This window comes from Bos grunniens, chromosome 21 (genome assembly GCF_055505025.1).
Source record: "Bos grunniens cultivar Pamir isolate PY7600 chromosome 21, Bosgru_T2T1.0, whole genome shotgun sequence".
NCBI classification, from domain to species: Eukaryota; Metazoa; Chordata; class Mammalia; order Artiodactyla; family Bovidae; genus Bos; species Bos grunniens.
Window position 1 is genome coordinate 4,967,527 of NC_141185.1, and position 10,719 is coordinate 4,978,245.

Genomic DNA, 10,719 nt, shown 5'->3' on the forward strand with positions numbered 1-10,719 from the left:
TCTATCCACTGGGTCCCTCAGGCCCAAGACTGGCCTTGGGAGGGCAGGGTCAGGCCAGCCTGGGGCCCCAGCTGAGCCTGTGGGAGCCCCTAGTCCCCATGCCTCCCGCTGCTTACTCTGGGGGGGGTGCCCTCACTGTGGGTGGACTACAGACTGGGGGCCTGGGGTCCAAGGGATGCTGGTCAGCCCAGGGGAGAGCCAGGTGAGGGGGGAGAGATGCGGTGTCAAGGTTTCCCAGGCAGCTCCTAGGACGGCGTCTCGGGGGCGGCTGCCACAGAAAGCGGGGAGCAGGGCCAGGGAGCTGAGGGCAGTGCTGGGTCCCGGCCCAGAGCAGACAGCCCGGCGGGCTTCAGTGCCGGGATGCTGCCATCATGTGGAGGCCCAGCCCGGAATGCCCGCGAGCGAGAGGCACCCCCAGGCCCCCAATGGGACCCTCCCCTGGCCAGGATGCCTCTGGCCACAGGCTCCAGGTCTAACTGGGCCCAGATAGCCTTGGCAGAGGGGGCTGACTGGTCTGCTGCATCCAGGGTCCCCAGAGCCCCTGCCAGGAGTGGGGAGGGCAGGTGGAGGGGGCACTGGGTTTAAATGGACACATCTACCCCAGGGCCATTCAGAGATGATTGACAGCGGGGCGGAGCCAGGAGGGCAGCCTGGCCTGGAGGCCAGACGCAGGCCTGGCTGGCTTGGTCTTGCAGCCCGTGGAGCTGCCCTGCCCTGTTTCCTGGCTCTTCCGGGAAGGATGCTCGCCCCTGGGGACACCGAATGCCTTCCCCCAAGGTGCAGGCCCTCAGCTTGGCCCCTCCCCTCCTGCAGCGCCCATCACAGGGACAGCGGGTTTTGAGGAGGAGATTCCTCTTGTTGGCCTCAGACCTGGCACGCTGTCTGAGCAGCCGCTTCTCCGCAGCAAGCCCCCTCCCATGCCTTGGTCCCCACCCGGGGTTGTCCGCCCCACCAGTGCCCCCCTCTCTCCCCGTCCCCTCCCACCATCCACCTCATTTCACACTGCAGCTGTTGGCTCAGTCGGGGTCCTACAGCAAGCAGACGTACCCTTGAGGAAAGGGACCCCTTAGGAAAGCGTGGAGAGAAATAAGGCGGGAGCCCACCCTACCTGGGGTGTGACCCCGGGAGAGGGCTCCTCCCGGGTCCTAAGGGCCAGGAGGGAACCCCTCCAGGTCAGCCTCAGGAGGCTCCTCTGGGCCCTGGGGTCACAGAGCAGGGTGAGGAGAGAAGGGGTGGAGGAGGGCAGGCCCCCCCAATGTGGGTGTAAATCAGCGGGGGCGCCCTGAGTGCTTGGCGCCTGGGCTGATGCTTCTCCTGCAACAGCAGGCGTATCTACAAGCCCCGGAGCAGCCCTTCCCATCCAGGGTGGGCACTCTGGACAGAAGATGACCACAGCAGAAAAACAGTAGGCTGTGGATGGGAGGTGGCTGACACTCTGTCCTGGCCACCCTTCCTGGCCCTGCCGCCTGTTCCCTGCCCTGGGGCAGACCCCTGGACCCTGGGTCACTTGGTCTCCTGCCTCCTGTCCTGGGGGGGGAAGGCTCTTGGTGGAGGTGCCTGCTGGAGACAGGAGGGCAGGGCAGGGAGTCAGGGGTATTCTTTCCCTGTTCCTGGTCCAGCTCTCCAGCCTGTGGGGTGGAGTGTTCCCCCTTCCTGCAGGTGCTCATGCGTAGGGAGGTGCTACGACACCCCTGGATGGTCATCTCAGCATCTTGTGAATCATGCCTCTATCTGCTCTCCTCGTCTGAAGCACTAAGCATGACAGCTCTGTGTCAGGACCCTGGTGACTTCCAAACACACACACCCACGCCTGTCCATCCCCAGACGTTTTCATTCCACGTCCCGCACGTCGGGCTCAACAACACGCAATTGCTGCCTTCACACCGGCTCTCCTGTCTTGCCACCAGCCCCCTCCCGCCGGTCCTGCACGTGGAAGCCGCCTCGGGCTCCCTCCTCAACCAGCTCCCCGGTCCCACCCAGATCTCAGCACAGCCCTGAAAACCGTCCATCAGAGCGTGTCGCGCCCCTGCGTCACCCCCGGGGACAAAGTCCCAACTGGCTGGCAAGACCCTGCGTGATCTGGCTTCTGCAACCTGGTTCAATCTGGGTAGGCCCCTCTGTCCTCCTCCTGGGCTCACCTTGGGGGACGCCCCCTCTGGCCTCCTCTCCCGCCACCGCCCCCCCACCCCGACTTTGCCGCCTCCTATCTTCCTCCTCCTCCTTGGAGACACCATTCTTCATGGCCTCCTGTTCCTTTCCTTCTGGAAGATTCTTTCCCTGTCCCTGCACTCAGGCCCCTCATGAGTCCCTGGCCTGTCCCTTCCCATCTCTCTGATGGAGCTGGGAAGAAAACCCACAGCCCGGCTGCAGGGTCCGTGAGGGTCCTGGAGCCCCACTCCTGGGCCACGCCTGTCCGGAGCCTGAAGTACCCTTCCCGAGAAGGTTCTGGATGAGCTCTGGAAGTGGCTGATTGCAAATTCAGGGAAATGTCTGCAGTGTCTCCTGGCAAGCCCAGCAGAGGGTGATTAAAATAAAACGACCTAATAAACACCCCCAGAAGCCTTTGCACACACATCCTTACAAGGGACGCTTAAGAAAATTAAGGGCTGAATTGATTTTTTTTTCTCCCCAGCAAGAAAGATTGGGCCACTTAATTTAGAGCTCTCCTTAATCTTGGACAAACTAGGTCTAATTTCTTCAAATTATTCCACATTTCACTAATTTTACACACACACCCCTTTTTTTTTACTCAAGAGTGTCTAAGCAGAAGTACTCCGCACAATTTTAAAAGCCTGGGTGTAAAGCCTGTCTCATTTTGCTCTGACGTGAACAGAGCATCTGGGTGCTTGTTATTTGCAGCTGGGAGAGAAACCCTGGCAAGTGGGGCTGGGGGAGTTTGGGCCGCCCGCGCCCCCACCCGGCGCAGAGGCTCGCAGCGGGGGCTTCATCGGCACCGGCTGCTGGCTGCCTTGACAAGGACAGGGGCGCGGCACGCACCTAGCATGACGGACGGAGCCTCAGACATGACAGGTGCATCAGGCAGAAAGCATCGGCGGGTCCCAGAAGAGAGGGGAGCTGCCGCGGGGCCCCCGGACCCCCCTCACCCACCGGTAACTCATTTGGAAATCTCACTCGCTCTCCCCGCTTCTCTTCTTTTCAAGCACAAAACAAAGCAAAAATAAAAAAATCTCGAAGAGGGAAGAAAGAACGGAGGAGCCACGGTCCAGCACCAACTGTGTGCCTGCAGCGCAGGATTGAGACATAGCCCTGAGACCTCAGCTGGGGCGGTCATGGCCTGTGGGGCGCCTGGGGACACTGAGGCTCTGAACTTGGGCCTGCGGGCGTAGGGGGCGGGATGCGAGGTGCGTTGGCGCAGCTCCGGAGACCACATGCATCCTGTTCTGCTGCGTGTCTGCCCCAGAGAGCCTGGGGGCTCCCTCTGTCCGCACTGCATGGGGGCTGGGAGGTGATGTGGAACAGATCAGCGAGGGGCGTCCGAGCTCCAGGGACCCGGAGCAGCATCACTGGGCTTCCCACCCTCCGCGCTGCCCTCCTTCCTTCTGCAGACAGCCCTTCCATCGTCCTTTGGGGATTCAACCCTCTCCACTGAGCCCTCCAGGCTGGGGAGCAAACCCCTGATTCAACAAGAGAACTGAGAACACCCCTCCCCTGGCCAGTGGGAGAGGTCCAGCCCAGCTCAGCAACCCACTGTCCATCCCCGGGAAGCAGGCGCCATCCCAGGTCTGAACTTGAAGCTAGAAGGCTCTGTGCCCAGAGTTGCAGGGGGCCCAGGGGAGAGACTCTAGAAATAAAGGCACCAGGGGTGAGAAGGTCTAAAGGAGAGACGGCTCCCGGCTCAGCCAGCCCTAGGCTCTCGAGTAGGTGGGTCACTCAGTCCCCTTTTTTTTACCCTGGCCGTTCACCTTGGGTTTCCTCCATCAGCAAAGGGTCCTCACATTACAGACCTCAGAGACAGAGAGCCCAGTCCTCTGCCTTGAACGAGCATCCAGCACAACTGGTTTGTAGGATTCCAGGGAGCACGTGTAGGGGATGGGGACTGGGGAGAGAAGGAGCGTGTATAACAAAGCTGGGTGAGCAGGTTCCCCTGAGGCCAAGGGGACTCGATCCTGCTGGGAGACTCCATAGCATCGAATCTGCCTCCATGGCCCACTGAGGGCACAAGGAGGGCTGCTCTGGGGGCGTTCATCCCCTAGCACTCTGGCCTTCCCCCAGGCCCCCCAGTAATCAGAAGACGTGTCTGGCAGAGTCACAGTGTGTGCAGTGGGGAGACTTATGGTCAGTGTCCATGGAGGCAGCAAGAACCAGGGGATCTAGACAGAAGGAACACTGTCAGCGCCACCTCCCCATTTAATAGGGGAGGGAATGAAGGCCTGGGACAGGGCAGGGTGTGAGAGGCAGCCCCAGGTCCACCTGCCCTCCACATCTGCCCTAGTATACAGCATCCTCCCTTCTATATCCACATCTGCCCACTGGGGACACTGCTGAACCGCAGGCTGCCAGTGCCAGCCACCGCATCTCAGCCGCTCAGATCAGTTGGAAAACTTCAGATGAGTACCTGCTCCTTGCTGAGCCCCTGGGCTCTGGCGATTGGAAGCCCGATCCTTAGGAGCCGAGGGCAAAGAAGGTGTCGTGAGCAAGGGGTCCAGTTTCACAGGTGAGATTAGTAATTCACCATCAGCAGCAATAAAAGGTCCCACATGGACAGCATCGTCCAACTTACAAGGCATTTTCGCATCCATCACATCTAAAAGAAGTGTCCTCCTCTGTAAAGGGAGACGAATGCACCAGAGACCTCACCCCACAGGGCCAAGGGTACCTGTGCCCTGGAGTTCTTGGCGAACTGCGAAGTGTGTGCCATACATGGAGTCAACAGCTGGGAGCAGCTGCTGGCCTGCCGAGATACCTCAGGACCCCCTGGGGTACAAGCAACAGAGACGCAACTCAAACCAGCTTATGAAAGAACATTTCAGAACTTGACAGGGTTGTGAAATCTAGTGGCTCAAGCACAATTTTTTCCCTCCCTCTTCCACCCTCTCCCGTTTCTTTCTCTCCTGGTGTCCCCAGTTTCTTCCTCATACTACAGACACAGCCTCTAGGAACCCTCCACTGGTATCACACCACATTTACACCACCAGTGGAAAGGTCTGTTTTCTCCCCGCTTTCGTGTATAAACACAAGGGAGGGGCATGGATTGTCCCGGTTTAGGACATGTGCCCTCCCCTTGAACCATTTCTGGGAGGTTGTTGTTGTCATTCCAATGCTAAGGCATGTCCAGCTATTTTCCGCCCCGTGGACTCCAGCGCACCAGGCTTCCCTGCCCATTACTACCTCCGGGAGTGTGCTCGAACTCCTGTCCATCGAGGCAAAGATGCCATCCAACCATCTCATCCTCTGTCACCCCCTTCTCCTCCTGCCCTCACTTTTTCCCAGCATCAAGACTCTTCCAATCAGTCGGCTCTTCACATCAGGTGGCCAAGGTATTGGAGCTTCAGCTTCAGCATCAGTCCTTCCAAGATATTCAGGGTTGATTTCCTTTAAGATTGACGGGTTTGATCTCCTTGCTGTCCAAGGGATTTTCAAGAGTCTTCTCCAGCACCACAGTTTGAAAGCATCAGTTCTTTGGCACTCAGCTTTCGTTATGGTCCAACTTTCACAACCATACATGATTACTGGAAAAACCATAGCTTTGACTATACAGATCTTTTCTGGGAAAGTAATGTCTCTGCTTTTAAATACGCCATCTAGGTTTGTCATAGCTTTCCTTCCAAGGAACAAACATCTTTTAATTTCGTGGCTGCAGTCACCATCCATAGTGATTTTGGAGCCTAAGAAAATAAAGTCTGTCACTGTTTCCACTTTTTCCCCATCTATTTGCTGTGAAGTGATGGGACTGGAAGCCATGATCTTACTTTTTTGAATGTTGAGTTTCAAGACAGCTTTTTCACTCTCCTCGTTAACCGTCATTTCTTGGTGGTAGGAGGGTGGGGTGTAGTATTGTAAGATTGTCCAGGTGGAGAGGGAGCAGAGTTTCATGGTTGTCAATTCCACAAATACCTCACCCAGCGGTTCCCCAAGGCAAGGATGTTTGGTTGTCAAATCTCCTCCCAGGAAGCGTATTTTCAACTCACGGTACGGTGTCTGGAATGGGGTACGTGCTTACGGGTGCTGACTAATAACGCATGAATGTACTTGGTATTAGATAAATGCAGTGGATGCCGTGTTACTTTTTAAAAGAACACACTTGTTTCTTTTTGCCTTAGGTAGCCAGGAATGTGGGGCTTCTAGACTTGCTTTTCTCAGCATTGAAGATAAGTCGCAGCCTTTACCCCTGCAAACTTCAATCTTTCAAAACATGACACATGTAGCCTGTGAAGATGGATTACCCAGATGGTGGCCTTATAATGGTTTTTTCCTAGAATTTCTAGGACACGACTGAGCAACTGAACTGAACTGAACTGAACTATACAAAGATTGGGTTTTCAGTCAGTAACCCAGGTGGCTCAGGGGAAAAGAATCCACCTGTCAATGCAGGAGCCACAGGAGACACGGGTTTGATCCCTGGGTTGGGAAGATCCCCTGCAGGAGGAAATGGCAACCCACTTCAGGATTCTTACTGGGACAATCCCGTGGACAGAGGATCCTGGTGGGCTACAGTCCATGGGGTTGCAAAAAGTCAGACACGACCAAGCAACTGAGCATGAGCAGATGCCTAGAGAAAGTGCACTGTGGGTGTGTCGATAGACGCTGCGGTACACTGCCCGGATCCACTCTCCACCACCCCAGCCCTGGGGCACTCACTCCGCAGCTGCTCAGAAGGTTTTCAGCAAAGCACCTCTTTCCTGAGTCCTCTTGGGATTGCCGCCATCCAAAAAATCAGCCTCACCCAAGGTTACTCCCCCTCACCAGGCGGAGGTAACCTGTATGCAATGACCAGTTGGTATGGAGACCAAAAGGCTTTCCCTAAGGCGGGACAACTCTAACAAACTATCCCAGTGCCCAGGACCCCGGGGGATCAGCTGAAGTCTTTGCTTCAACTGTCCTGCTGTTCACCTTCCTCTGCCTCATCTCACGTTTTTCAGCCTCCCTCCCATCAGGGTGGACCCAGGGACTCTCCCCAGTCAAACCTTCATCTCAGAAGCTAGATGCCAGGGAAACTGACCTGCAACAGATGGTACCAGGGGGTGGTCCAAGGATCTCTCAAATGGGATTTTGGAGCTGGCTCAGCCACCAGATGGCTGGCAGTGAGGACTCTATCACGGGCGATAGGGGAGCATAGGTATGGCATGAGGTGGAGGTGCAATCAAGACCCAAAGAAAGGAAAGCCCAGGAGGGTATGGCCCATTGGGTATCTGGGAATGACCCGGGAAGCCATCATCCTACCGACTCCAGATTGGATGGCTGTTGTGGGGGCAGCTTGAGGCCCTGGAGGAGGAGAATCAAAGACTGAGGGTGGTTAATCACCAATTAAAGGCTAATTAAGATAACCAGAGGGTCTCCTTAACACTATACAAATTAGAGACTCTCATTTCTTGCAGCTGGAGGCAGAAAGAGCTGACGATCTGGCCAAGGACTTAATTACAAGGATTGCCAAGCTCTGAAAGAGGCTGAATTCTCCAACCAGGCAGATCCAGCACATCGGGGCCAGGGCAGGGAGCTGGAATCACCTGCAGGTTCTCGCACGGAGGTGTCTGGCACCCGGGCTGGGGAGGCAACAAGCCGGGGGCCAGGAGAGGTGGTGCTCCTTGGGTCTCTCTCCCTCGTTGTGTCTCTCTCCATGTGGCCTGTCCACCAAGAGTAGCTGGATTTCTAACATGATGGCTCTGGGCTCCAGAGCAAGTGTCCCAGGAGAGAGAGGCAGGAAGAGGCTAATACTGCTAATACAGCCCTTCATGACTGATCCACAGTCTATTAGTTAATGTGGGCTGAGGGGGAATCCTCCCACAGACAGGGCTTCCAGTGGAGCATGACGTGTTCCACTTTGTATGGAAGGAAGAGAATCCATAAGTATGGAAAGATTAGGACACCTGTTGATTCTTGAGCAGCACCCCATGGTTTGACTGGTTCCTTGGGGACCAAGAAAGAGAAGGATTAGAAGACGAGGAATGAGAAAAGGTCTGAGGATAAGGCAAATGTGCAGCCTTTAGGAGAAGATCTGTCAATCCCTGGGTTGGGATGATCCCCTGGACGAGGGCATGGTAGCCCACTCCAGTATTCTTGCCTGGAGAAGTCCATGGACAGAGGAGCCTGGTGGACCACATTCCACAGGGCCACAAAGAGTCAGATATGGCTGATGTGACTTAGATGCATTCCTGATGTAGGAAGATCTCTGGGTTACAGGTGGACATCACCTGATCTACAATGGAGGAGGCAAGACATACCCTAGGGGGCAAGATGACAGGGCTGGCTGATGTCAGCACACGACCAGAGTAGCCATTAGCCCAGAAGCGTGGCCTCCCACTGGCCGAGGTTGAATGTCCAACCTGTCAGCCACAGAGTCCAACACTGAGCTTCTGATGTGACGTGTTTTTTTTTCAGGAGATCAACCAGCCACATGGTGGCAAACTGAGTATGCTGGGCCCTTCCACCCTGAAAAAAGGCAGCCATTCATCGTGGGAAGTGGCACGTCTAGTGTATTAATCAGGGTACTCCAGCAAACAGAACCAATAGGGTATGTGCATCTACAGAAAGATTTGTTATAAGGAATTGGCTCACGTGATCATGGAGACTAGCGTCCACATTCACAGTGTAGACGAGCAGGCTCAAGACATAGGACATCTGGTGGGCAGTTCCAGGCCTAGGGCTGGCAGCCTGGAGATCCCGGAGATCTGACGGACAGATGAAGCCTGAAGGCAGTCTGCTGAGAATGTCCTCTCGCTCCAGGAGGCTGATCTTTTCATTCAATTCACGCCTTCAACTGATTGGATGAGTCCCACCCATACCGTGGAGAATAATCTCCTTCACCTGGAATTGGCCAATTGAGTGTTGACCTCATCCAAAACACTGTCCAAGTTGATACATAGAATTAAACATCACATCCTGGGATTTGCCTTTCCTGGCCCCCAAACCTCAACCAACCCCCTACTCACCTCATCTGAAGATTTAGAGAGTGTTTGATCCATCAACACAGAAGCCTGCATAAAATCCCAGCAAAGGAGGTACGGCCAAGTGAACACGCTGCTACTGCAGACTGAACCACCCAAACACCAAGGATGCAATTAGCAGCATGGCTTTTTGACAACACAGCTGAGATGCTGGCTTGAGGACGGCTGTCCTCAAGGACATACATGCTCTACATGGATGGCCATTATAATGGTGTTTTGTCCCCAGATGGAAAAGCATATGAGTCCAGGCAGCAAGGGCAGAAATAGGAAAGGCCCTGCTTCTAATCACTCCCTGTGGCTCTTCTGGGGAGTTTTGGTCCATCCTACGACTCAGTGCCCTGTGATTTTGGAGGTCCCAGTTCTCAAAGGGGGATCCTTCTGCCAGGGCCATAGAAAGAGTCCCAATAAACTTTAGCAGCATCTTCGCTTCACTGAAACTCACCCATTTTAAGTATGCATATCAACAGTTTTCAATAAATTTGCTTTATTGTGCAACCATCAACATAATCCAGTGTTAGACCAGCTCCATCAACTCAGTAAGATCTCTCACCCTCATTTACAGTTAATTTCCATTTCAACCCACAGTCCAGACAACCACAAATCTACTTTCTGTCTCTACAGATTTACCTTGTCTGCACAATTCCTATAAACAAAATCATACAATAGGTAACCTTCTGTGTCTGGCTTTCCTTGCTTAATGCGTTTCTGACGTTCATCCGCGATGTGCATCTGTACTTCATTCATTTTTATTGGTGACTCGTATTCCATGGTTTGGATAAACTGCACTTTGTCCATTCATCGGTTAACTAACATCAGGGTTATTTCTACCTTTTGGCTGTTAGAAATTAAATTGTTATGGGTTTTTACATGCCAGTTTTGCGTGGACTTGTGTTTTTATCCCCCTTGGGTAGATACCTAGTCGTTGAATTGCAGAGTCATTTAGTAAATTTATGTTTCATCTTTTAAGAAAAGAAAGCGCCAGACCATTTTCCAGAGTAGCTGGACCGTTCTCTATTTCTATCAGCTGTGTTTGAGGGTGCCCATTTCTCTCTTTAGCACTTGTTATTGTGTATACTTATAATTATAGCCATTCTGGTGTGTGTGTGAAGTGGTATCTCATGGTGCTTTTAATTTGCGTTTCCCTGATGACTAATGATGTTGAGCACCGTTTCAAGCACTTATTCACCATGTGTTTATCTCCTTTGGTGAAATGTCTATTCAAGGCTTTTGCCCATTTTCTAATTGGATGTTTGTCTTTTCATTGGGTTCTTTCTATATCCTAGATACAAGTCGCTTATCAGATACATGATTTGCAGCTCCTTTCTCTCAATCTACAGCTTGTCTTTTCATTTTCTTATTAATGACTTTAAAGGTGCAAATGTTTTAATTCTGATGACGTCCAGTTTGTCAATTCTTTCTGTTAGGTTGTGCTTTGGATATTGAATCTAGGAAAACTTTGCCTCGCCTGAGGTTATGAAGACTTTATTAAGCATTCTTCTAAAAGCTTTATAGCTTTACCACTTACATTTATGTCTGCAACCCCTTTAGAGTTAATTTGTGTGTGTGGTGTGATGCTACTGCTAAGTCACTTCAGTCG

General features: G+C 53.5%; 1 long non-coding RNA gene across 2 annotated transcripts; it reads left to right on the forward strand.

Annotated features, from left to right (window-relative positions):
- Positions 1–6,922: 6,922 nt before the first annotated feature.
- Positions 6,923–9,871, forward strand: LOC147348993 (uncharacterized). 2 transcript variants are annotated; one of them, XR_015150255.1, is made up of 2 exons: positions 6,923–7,753; positions 8,557–9,871. It is a non-coding gene; the product is annotated as an uncharacterized LOC147348993 (long non-coding RNA). The 2 variants fall into 2 exon arrangements; XR_015150254.1 differs by having other exon boundaries at positions 6,923–7,705.
- The last annotated feature ends 848 nt before the right edge of the window (positions 9,872–10,719 follow it).